We start from the raw sequence: 12,088 nt of genomic DNA, 5'->3' as shown, positions 1-12,088 counted from the left end.
CCTTCATTTTCATGTTCCTTCCTGATAAACTGATAGAATTTATTTTTGTAACTTCCAGGACTATATTGAGGACAATTCAACACAAAACCAACTGTTAACAAGCTCCACGAGATTTTTCAAAGACGTTTATCAAACAACGGGCAAGGGGTTTTTATTTGTTACCATTCGCTCAGGGAAGAAGCCTCACGCTTTCTGACAGCTGATGAATAAAACACACTTTTGAAGGCTCTGCCTCAATACCAACTTGTCACTTATACCTAGGAGAGAAAGGGTTTTTGTTTTCAAAGTACAAAGCCCCCACGAGTGGTTCCATCAGGGATCCAGAAGCATCTCAATAGGAAGTAAGCAGAAAACCAACTTGTGCAAGAGATGTCACTTCTGGAGCAACTGCCTCCTGGCATGGCTCCCATCAGTGCCACCACACGGGCAGTGAGGACCACACACCCCAGCCTGCAATCACCCACCCCAACATCTCCTCTTGATAGCCCCTCACAAGTCTGCTCCCTCTGCTCTGAAAGAGTTTATCATAAGATAGACAGTGTCACATCTCAGACTTGGCAAATTTGGGGTGAAATATTTTGATAGGTACTGCTTCATGAACAGCTCACTCTGTACTCATGATTTTGTGAGAAAACTCATTTTCTCTCCAGCCGGTCACCTAGTAGCATTCGTGACACAAACATCTACAGAAATTAGTCACAGCAGGAATGCAAGGCAACAATATATTTATTGCTGAGTGGATGTTAACTACAAGTTAGCTACTACATATACGAAGATTTTCCAGTAGGCAGCCAGAAGGTTGTCCACACATCAGTGCCAAATAGTCCAGGCACATGTCTGGTCACAATACCTACCCAAAAATCTTGAACCTGAACAGCGTTGGACACTCCTTAACCAAATTCTACTGGCACTTTGTTTTTATTCTGTCAAATCAGGTTTCCCTTATTTACTAAGCTTCTTACTTCTTTACTACTTACTATCATAAATAATTTTGTAATGAACCATCCAAGAAACATTTGTGATTTTTTGCTTATTCTCCCAACTCTCCAGGGAAGAAGCAGCAGATTGTCCAATTTTACTGCAGTATATATGATTACTTTATAAAATGTAAATTGTAAATGTAAAATGTAAATTTTCCTCTAATTGTGCTGGAGAAAGTGATGAACATTAATGGCTACACAGCGGTTTCATATCAATCCAGAGATACCAGTATTATCCATATGGTAAAAGCTCCCACAGTGGCATGCTCGAACCTTCGCCAGCTGCTTGTCTTCTGGGTGCTCCTAGAGGCGCACTAGCCATCAGGGAGCACTCCATGAGTGACAGCTGGCATCTTGACCCTAGGACACCAACACACAGATGAGAAATGAGGCTCACTGAGATCCTGGCAGCATAGGAAAATGAGGAGCTGAAGAACTTAGGCTAGGTGGCTAAGCTACCCAGGTCCAAAAAGCTCCCTTACCAACTGAGAAATATAAGCAGAGTACACTTTATAACAGATAAGTCACAAAAGCATGCCAAGAATCAGGAGACAAGTGGCTGACAGGTGGCTTTATTCCAGAAGAGGAAAGCATCATCTGATGAGATAAGAGAGAAAAGAATATACTGCATTTTGGCTTCCTTGTAAGTTAAAACATGATAAGGACTAATATGACCAACTCAAATACACTTTACTTACAGGAATAAACCTTTTCACACCAACCTAAAGTCCCAAAAGTAAGGACAATATCTCTCCAAATGATGTGATGCCTAAATATTTATTTTCAACTTCTTATATTAAAATTTTCAAAGATGTCAATATTACTTGCCCCAAATAAGAAATTTCAAAAGATTTACTCTGGATGAGATATCACAAAATAATCTGAGTTGGAAGGGACCCACAAATATCATCAAGTCCAACTCTTCAATGAATAGCCTATAGGGAGATCAAACCCACAAATCTTGGTGTTAAGGTTAGAACCATGTTCTAACCGAGCTAATCCTGTGGCACTTGTTCTCACCAAGTTATTGGATTTATTTCCCAGCTTTTTTTTTCCTTACTGTGATTCTGCTCAGGAAAGAAAACAATAAAATATATGGTTTCCCTAAAATTAATTGCACTAATTGTATCAATTAGTTGATAGAATTGATATTATACAAAAGTTGTACAAGGTACAAAAGTTGTAGTATCCAAGTTCAGTTTCCTGAGTAAAAAGATACTACCATCCTACCTGAGAATGACAGACAGAGATTAGGACTATCTAATAGAGTAGTGAAACATCAGTAGTAAAACCATTTGCTTAGAAGTTCATAAAAAAGTACTTGAAATCATGGAACATATATTTTAATTAAGAAAGTTAATTCTTCTTAATCAAAAAGTTAAAAATATTGTAATGCTTACTTATAAGCATTAAATAAAAAGAGACATAAAAAGAAAGTAGTAAAATAATCTAAATATTTCCAATAATCTCAAATATTCCCAAATGTGTGGATACTATATTGAAAATATCCACAGGACCTTGATTGGAATATACATCGCACCTCTTAAAATAAAAGTGTGTTTTAAAGAAATTCCCCTCTTAACTAAGATAAGCCAATCTATTTTTTTAAATGAAACACTTGTATTGTTGTGACATTTCTTAGTAACCCAAATCCCTTCTGCAGTCATGTTGATTTCAGGGCCAAGAGCTGTCTGCTCTAATCAACTCAAAGGGAATTCACAGAGTAGATCCTAAAACACTTCAACATTACTCTCTACATATGCCAGTTTCTAGCAGAACCCAATTTACCAACACAGTTAAGACTTGAGAAAAAGATAAATTAAATCAGCTCAATTTACACTTAAACAAACATAGAGATCTATTAGGTCAAGCTTCATTAGACACAAAAAACCCCAAACCAAAACAACCAAATTAAAAAAAAAAAAAAATAACAGGACTTGTTAAGGCTATAGCTGAAATTCTCCTGGCTAGTCTGGTCACGAAATCATTACCTTTCACAAATTCACACGCTCCACTGATGCTCTCACAGTTAAATGAAAGGCACGCCTAAGTTACCAAGCAATGAGTTTACAGTTAAAAACTTTAATCTTTTGATCTTCTTTAGGAGACAGAGGGCAGAAGCGTTCAAAATGTATTTCTCGTGTATCATAAGGAAGTTGAATGATGTATCAGTGACAACTCTGTTCTATTTATTAAAAAATAGGTTATTAAATAACAACTACTTGATAAAATACTCTAAAACGTTCAGAAGCAGAAAGCATGCATCCCAAAGTATTAAAAATGCTGACAGAGTTCCCCAGCTTTGAAGGTTGCCTTAAAAAGGGTCCAAACAGTTACAAAGTAACACAATGCAAAAAGAGAAAGCAAATGGTTCTTTTAAAACAAAATCAGCCAACCAAAAAAAGGATAACCCACAGATTTACATTCAGTGTGATGCTGATTCTGTAAATGTCATAGAAACGTCAACAATACATGCAATTATATACAAAAATGCAATATCTCAAATGCCAATAACTGAAATGTTTTTAAGACTGATTATTTTAATAATATATGAGGTTTTTTAATTAAAAATATGTTAACAAATATAAAACAGAACTTGGAATTTCAGACATAGAATTGCTAAACAGTACTGCTGCACAGGGGTTTTTTGGTGCTGATGTAGTTTTCTTTGGTTTTAAGAGGGAGCAACAGTCCTTTTTAGTCTGGGCCCTTTGCTATGCTCAACCTTACAGAATCCAGAAGTAAACACAAAGTAATCATTAATAACAATTTATAATATTTGCCAATAATGAGGGTGCTTTATTGTAAAGAGTGATAGGTTTTGATCAGGTGGCACCTTAAGGCAGTCTGCCCAAGAGGTGTAGCATCATTTTTATCATGGATTTGAAAAGAAAAATCAACAAAAAATTCCAAGCCTTACAGGTCCACTCTCTCCTGATCTTCCTCCTGTCACACATCAATAAATGCTTATTTATTATTCTTTTATTGTGATATCTGTTCAAACAAAATGGATTTTATTTATTAAATTTGCATTGAGTATTAAACATTAGAGAAAAATTCCTGAAGAAGAGACAAATTCAAACCTACATATCTGCCCTTCAGAACTAATACATAATCTCTTTGTTATGAAGTAGTCTTCTTCCACCAGAACTGATTTAAGACCAACTAATTTAAGAGATTCCAGGGGAAAACTGAGGACTGCTTAGCTCTTGTCAGCACTTCACATATTTTGAAAACACAAAGAAAAAAAGTGCTTCTAGAAAGTCCAAGTAGGCAAACTTTATCTCATGCCAAATTTGGCCAAAAGTATTAGATACAGTGGATCTAGATCTTACAAAAGTGCATTTTTTTAGTCTCTAAATTTGCATAACCACCACCAAGTATTAAGACTGATTGTATCATTAAAGACAACTTCAAGGGCTCAATGAGTTCACCCTGGTGTACTAAATCCACCAACTCTGTGGCTTCCCACTTTGTGGGAAAGGCTCACCAAATGCTAAGAGTTTATTTTCTTCTTACTCTCCATTGAAATTCACAATTTTATGCAACAACAAAACTATCTACAGCAGAGACAAAAGTATCAGAGACCTGAGATTTCAGGATTTAAAGCAGCAACCAGAACAGGATGGTTCTGAAGGATCCTACAGCACATGTAATATATAGAATAATGGAGTAAAATTTTGAGAGAGAGATAAACTATTTTAGTTTCACTTGCCCTTTTTTTTTAGCAGCACAGTGTGACAGTGAGCAGCTAATGCTCTGTGACAGATTTTGCCTGGTGGAAATTCCTTCCAGGAAGAGAGTCCTCATGGTCTATTTCTCCTTATGGCAAATTTTAAGCAAATTAAACTGATAACCATATCTTGAAAAACAATCCTGAGGACAGCATTGCTAATAGAATCCCCAGAGGGACATGGTCCATGCCAGCAGACCAACATGACAAGTCACAAGCAGAGACGTGCTGTGGATTGCAGGCATCAAGGCGATGAAGGAGCCAGCCACAACCTCAGGGAGATACGGGATGCCCATTAAATGGCAGTAAGATCTCTGCCAGCTAGAGAGGCACAGGCAGCCCTGAAGGGTCCTGGCTCCCCACCTCAGGGAGCTGCAGGGAGGACAGCAAGGCCAGACCATGCACCACTGCTTTTCACCTTTGGGTGAGCAACATGCGGATCTCTCTCGTGGGTTTCCTTGAGTGCCTGTGAATGACAGCTGGTGCAAAAGCTGTCAGAGATGTTTCTTCACTGCTCAGGTGGCCCTGAGCTTTATAGAACTGCAGCTCTGGCCACTGCTTGTCCTCTTGAAGCCACAGTGAGGGTCCCTGTCACAGGTCTGCCCACAGGCGAGTGACACCAGAGCAGGTCAGGGCTTTCCAACACAAGGCTCATGGATAATGTGCTGCCCCAGAAACTTGTAGTAGTGCCACAAGCCACAAGACAACAAAAATGCCAAAATCAAGAGGTTATGATCTAGATCAACCAAGAAAGTGAAACATTTTTCACAGCAAGGGACTGAAGAGGGATCAGTACTGCAACATTGGCCTCTGCAAGATGCCAAGCAAGGACAAATTCGGCTAACTTGTCACACACAGAATACTTAACTTGAAGTCAGCTGATCATATGAGCTGATCAAATGCTAGCAAATGATTAAATTTCAGCAGTTTTTCATCCTTTTTTGCATTAAAGCCAGAGGGAAACCTGTAGCAAGAACAATTTACTGAAGGAAAGTAGTTCAGGTCTCATCGAGAGTTTAACAAGTGCTCAGTACTGTCTCTACAACTTCTGGTTGGCTTAAAGTGAAGGCAGATGTTAATCTTACCCAGAAAGGACCAGAAGGATGTGACACATCATATCTTCAAGTAATGTGTCAATTTTTATAAGGCTAAAACAATCAGGAATATACAGAAAAGGAAGTCTGTTTCAGTGGGAATGATATATAATGCAGGAAAACAACAACCACTTGCAGAAAAATGCCCACCCATTAAACTATTCCTTTTTTTTTTTATGTTGGAAATTAAAATGCTAGATCCTTCCTCTTCTTACAGACCGAGTTCAATACAATTTAATAAATACTAAATTATTAATCATGGGGTTAGTTTTTAATTATCTTTCACATGATAAATACTCAACGACTCTTTCATTTCTCCATCATAATTATTTTGATTCTTTCTAACACCAATAAACATTACATTCAGATGAGGAGCTATGGAGAAAATGGCATAATTGAAGAAGACAGGCAACCTTTCTGGCTTATCCTGGCTCCTTCTAAGGCCATTGATAAGAAATGCCACTAGCCTCAGCCCTCTCAGGCTTTTGACTTTGCCTACAAGGGGAGTTTTTCATCTTGTGCTGCCCAGAGAAAAGCCAATTAACAGAGAGCAAATCAAAAAGCACAACTCTTTAGAGCTGACAGGTGATATTAAATCAAGATAATTCTCTACATGTATTCCTACTGTTATCAAAAATCTTCAGACTAAGTCTTGCCATCACTGTTTGAACCAGAACTCAGATAAAAGTACTCAGATCCAGTAAATGGGACCATTTCAGGACACATGCAGACATTTGGTTCTTCTAGAAAGAAGCAGCTTTTGCCAGAATGAAAACAAAGTGCAATTATTCAACAAGATTAAGCAATGCTTTTTCATTCTTTTTAAAATGAAATGCAAATGTACCCAATATACTTATAATCAATATCACACAGGAGGTCATAGCAAATAAATACTAGGTATTTAAGATGCATTTCTTTGAAGAAAAGAAAAACCAAATAAACAAAACAAAACCACAAACCCCCAAATAAATAAAATTCAAAACAACAAAAGAAATCCATCCAAACCCTATTTCTCATGTGCAACAGCTTCCTCCTGGAAGCATTGCAGCACAGAGTGGCGTATAGTCAATCTCACACACATCTTTCCAGATCTAATTACATTACAACGAAAAGTAACATCCAGATTTCAAACGCATTTTTAAAAACTCTCCTAGTTTATTTAAGTAAGGAGGTAATTGTTCCCTTCAACTTTATTTATTCTGTTTATGTGGCCTCTCAGCTGGAAAAAAAAATTATTTAATCTTTTCTGGTTTGTTTTGAGAGTCCAATATTCCTTAATAGTGTTGTTCTGACACGGCTGAACTCTTAACTGAAATTTACTCAACAGAGGCACTTTGTTGTACTCAACTGTCAGAAAAACAAGAATGTCCTTATCCACCACAGACTAAGAGCCATATTTTAAACGTGCTTATAAATTCATACCGTGGAAGGACATCCAAAGACACAACTACCAAGAAGTAACAATATGGAACATCAGTACAGCCCTCTGAATATCTGACAGGCTGCAGGTATGACAAAAAGCAGTATTAGTACTGCATACAGACAACAAGCCAGCTCTCTCAAATAAAATACTTCAAATCAACACTTCACAGTACATGAATAATTTTGACCTGGGTCTAACCTTCCCCTTCACCACAACAGTATACTGCCCACAGACAGTATTCAGTTGCCAGCAAGTCCCTGCTGCTTTGCTATGTAAGAGCAGGGCACATAGGACAGAAAAGCTTTCCTCTACCCCCAGGTGAGGATTCACAAATCCCACAAAACATTCCCATACCTTCACCAAACCCCCATGCTTATGAACACACTTTGATGGCAGTGTTGGCCCCTGTGATGGATGCACACATACAGATATTGCTTGTCCATATGCAGTTCCTGTACCACAGGGTACTACTTTTAAGAAGGTATGAATGCATCTGCTATTTCTTCAACCAAATCTTCTCAAGATACAATAACAATTGTAGAGAGAACAATGAGAGACAGGTGCAATGGAGAGGGCAAAAATTTTGCTGATTTGTGCAGACTGGGCTTTAATTATATGTTCCAGTTGTGGAGCTTCTCTAACAGAGAGCTACTTCCAAAAACTTGCAAAATTACAGTGAACTCTTCATAAATCACAACTGCTCCACTCCACTGAAGCATAAGTTAAAATTACAGAGCCAGAGCTTTACAAAGTTTAAACTTCATAAAAATAAATGTATTCCAGGGTCCCCCCAAAAATTCCTGTCCCCGGGTGAATCCGCACTGTGGATTTTGTTCGGGTGGATACGGGACTATTAAAAATCTGTTGGGATGCCAGCTGTTACTTTTAAGCACCTCAGTACAACTCAGATTTGGTGGCCCCAGAATGAGTTCTCATACAACACTGATACAATTTTAACAGGAGGAAGAATGGCTACAAAATTAGATTGTAAATTCTCCACAGTTTTATGAAACTGGCAGTACAACAATTAAGCAGGATATATGAAAGTTACCAGTAAGGCTAAGATTAAACATGTCTGTGCTTTTATGTTGATGCTACAACCAAATACATCTATAAAGGAAATGTATTCATTTGTTACAATATATCATAAAAATGTATAATATGGATATACGATATCCAAAATATAATACATATAATCTATCTCTAGATAGATGTGTTTATATATACACTTCCACATGTAAGTGAAGAAGAAAAGGTAACTGTTAAAAAAGTGATAAAGAAGGAAAAACATACCTGCTAATAATTCAGAATGATCAAAGTTGCAGAAGGCTCTCAAAACTGCAAGTGTAGAAAGTTGAATTATAGGTGAAATCCACTGCCTATAAATGTAAAGTAATGTGTTAAAAAATACACACACAACCCCAACCACATACGAACAGAGATGAGTTCTATAGCAGCTTAGAAGGATGACATTTAGAATTATCAAGGACAACTATGTGAAAATGCCACCTTGATGTCCAGCAGCTGAGAAAAATCTATCAATTTTGGCAATGGGACTGAGTGGAAGGAGTTTTAATTGGGAAAGGTTTAGATAGCAAAACAAGAATCATCATAATGTGACTTTATAAAAACACATAGCTCCCTGGTAGCTCAAATTCTGGTTGCTGTTCGCTTTACATCATTACAGAGATGCAGAAGAACTAGAAAAAACACGGGGCATAACAACATGGATTCAAAGATTATACTGTAACTTACTTAAAAAAAAGTATTTTTCATCATGAAAGAGAGATGCACATGGAGCGACTGCAGTGGAGGTCCATAAAATCTAAGGGTATTAAAAACAAATTGAGGCTCATGAACTTGAGGTTATTTAATAAAATTATTGCCAATTTTCAAGTGCAAGGAACAGTTATTTTACAGATGCTTAGCAGTTTTGTGGAATTCATTGTCACAACATACTCAGAAGGTCAAATGCTAAAAATGAGGATTATAGAGGGCAGTAAAGCATAAATCATTAAACACTATGTGCACACGGAGATTTAGACATGGAACACAACAAACTGCCAACCAGTAGAAGCTGACAGTCTCTTCCAAGCAAAAGATCACTTTATGCTACCTCCATTTATTACACACTATTTAGGAATCAATTATTTGCTAGTGTAGAAAATTTTCAACTGTACTCTGGATCCTTTCTATTCCCCAACATTTCTAAGTTCAAAAATATTTAGATTTTACAATTAAGTAACTTAAGTATTGTATATACTTTGAAGTTAATATTCTTAGATATATATTTATTGTAAATAATCTAACCATCAAACTGTAGTAAACAACAAACATATTAAAATCTCTCTTATATTGACAAAAAAAAATTTTTTTCAAGGTATCAAGACCTGAAGGAATTTTCTTTATAATGTATCAAGAACAAGAGAGAAAAAAGTGAGTCCAGTAAGCTATTTATAGGTAACAAATATAGGTTTTGAACTTTTCGAAGTTAAAAAAAAGGTCTCCATATGTTATGACTGGTGCTATATTTTTTACATATTTTAATGCATACGGTAACCTGAATTCCCCAATGCAATTGACTGTATTTGCACATAAATTGAGGACTTGGCTAAGCCTAAGATGGCTCTACTCAAGGTTTTGCTTCCATTGACCCAGAATGGCATTTCTGGTGAGTAAGAAATAGAAAGCAGAAAAGTAAAATTATTATGGGCAATACAGGTTTCTACAGCAGATTTGGGAAACTTGTATCTAGAATTAAGTCTAAGTCATGCCACAAGAAAATGCAAAAGGTCTGTATACACCAAAGAAACCCTAAAGTCTCAAAATGTCATCACATGAACTCTTACAGAAGCATCAGCACTACAGAAAGTTCACAGCTGAGCTTCTTTTTAAGTATGTGACAAACTTTTATATTTTCTAAGTGACTCTAAGGAGGAAAGTTTTCTAATTGTAAAGAAGATACAACAAAATCACCTTAAATCATTACCCAAATGGTTACTTATTAGGAACTGGTCACATTGCATGTTTGTATACCTTAAACTGCAGTCTAGTACCTTCTAGTCTTTGCATCCTTCAGTGTCCAAGCCACATCTTAAAGCATTTAAGCTTATACATATAGTTAAAAGAACTAACAACAGCAAAAGAATGTGTTTCACATATTGAAGACTGTCAACTTATTCTCTTCTTATAATCTTGTCACACATAATTTTCTGTTGGAGAATGTTCTTCAGAAGTATCACACACACAACTAATGACTATCACCTTAAAAATGATTATTTAAATTATTTACTAACAGATGTCCTCTTAAATTATTAATTTCTTTTGGAACTCCATAAAGCTTTATAATGAGACTAGTTAAATAAATGTTTTAGCTGTGACCTGAGGCAGAATTTGTTCCAAACATCATCCTTAGGCTGATAAAGCCTGAAATCAGAAGCTCAGTTCTTCTGCACTGTAACTCTTTTTCTAGAGTATGTGAAGGAATTTTCTACTCATTAACATACTTTCTCATCTATATTTCCAAAAGAAAGTCTCCTTTTTTCAAGAGAAACAAGCAAACAAAATGAAAAAATTAATTTTTAAAATTCCTCACAAAGTGCTTTTATCCAAAGCCACTCTTCCCACACCATGTGCACTGAATGGCAATTGTCTGCCAGGCTTAAGCTGTGGTTGACTCCATATAATGACATTACATTAGGAAACTGCTTGTTGGGCTAACCACAAGATTATACAGAAAAAAAACTTTTAAAAAAGGAGAATCACAGAAGTTAAGCAACAAAAATATTCTAATTCCTTCAGTTTTAATAGCTTGATTTTACTTTTATAAGATTACAGTAAGTGTTGTTAGTCTTCATTGTCTGTACTTTTTATTTGGCAAGTAGGACAAAAAGTAATAGAAAAGGGCTTTTGTTTTATCAGTAGCACTTTTATGACAAGTTATGCCTCAAGCATACACAAAGACCTTGCAGCACTCAGATTGCAGGTATGTAATGTCACTGCTACCCTGAGTAAAACTTCTACTCTTAATACAACAAATTCACAGTAGAAAGTTGATTGTAGCAGAACTGTGTAAAAGACTTGCTCTTTTCCCCAAATAAGTTTGCTTCAAATGAAGCTGTTACTCGACTAAGCAGCTAGACCAGAAAATCTGCTGCTGTCATGACAGAGTTAAGATGCTCTCTTCGTGTCTTGACAGACTTCTTTCCAAAATCAGAAGAAAAAAGTGATAATCCCAAGTGTTCCTGAAAACTTTTGTGGGGCAGGCAAAACTGTATCTCGAACGCACAAGATTTTTCTAACTCAAAAGTATATTTGTTACAAACTAAAAATCGAAGTCACTTGAAAGAGAATTGCCTAAAAAGCACTGCAATTTAACATACTGCAAATGGTCTAAAGGGTATATAAAAGTTGTCCAAGAGGGCCCCCAAAGAAAGGCTTTGCATTGTCTTTGGTATCAGTTGATCAGATCACGCCTTAATTTTCTGTGTACTGGATTATTTGCACACCCACTTTCCTCATTTTTCAAGTGGACCTTGTACATGGTCATAGGAAAATTGTAAAGCCTGACTAAGTCAGCATGCAAAATACTGAATTACAACAAAATACTAGTGTCAGTCAGTACCAAAAATCCCAAGTATCAACCTCCTTCTTGATCACTACAGGTTCTCATATATAAAAAAACAGAGGATAGGCCATCCTTTTATGCAGACAGCTTACCAAAATAAGAGCTGTTGGAACTTAGTGAAGGATTGTGAAAGCATGGAGAAATTCAGAGAGTAGAGAACGATCTAGATCAGCAAGAGGAAAAACTGTAGTAACTAAGGGTAATTACCTCTTCTTTCACAAACTTTTTTTG

The 12,088-nt window shown here is 36.5% G+C and overlaps 1 protein-coding gene across 1 annotated transcript in view; it reads right to left on the bottom strand.

The window, feature by feature from the left end:
* THSD7A (thrombospondin type 1 domain containing 7A) overlaps positions 1 to 9,055 on the bottom strand; it is a 269,424-nt gene extending 260,369 nt beyond the window's left edge. Inside the window, exons 1-2 of the mRNA XM_027723206.2 lie at positions 8,986 to 9,055; positions 8,524 to 8,609 (exon numbers count right to left, since the gene is read on the bottom strand). The gene's annotated coding sequence lies outside the window, so the exon portion shown is untranslated. The remainder of the gene's footprint in view (positions 1 to 8,523; positions 8,610 to 8,985) is intronic.
* Positions 9,056 to 12,088: the final 3,033 nt, after the last annotated feature.

Source organism: Pipra filicauda, unplaced genomic scaffold (assembly GCF_003945595.2).
Source record: "Pipra filicauda isolate LSUMZ 115617 unplaced genomic scaffold, ASM394559v2 scaffold66_size7647185_pilon, whole genome shotgun sequence".
Classification (NCBI taxonomy): Eukaryota; Metazoa; Chordata; class Aves; order Passeriformes; family Pipridae; genus Pipra; species Pipra filicauda.
This window is presented reverse-complemented; position numbering and strand designations above follow the sequence as displayed.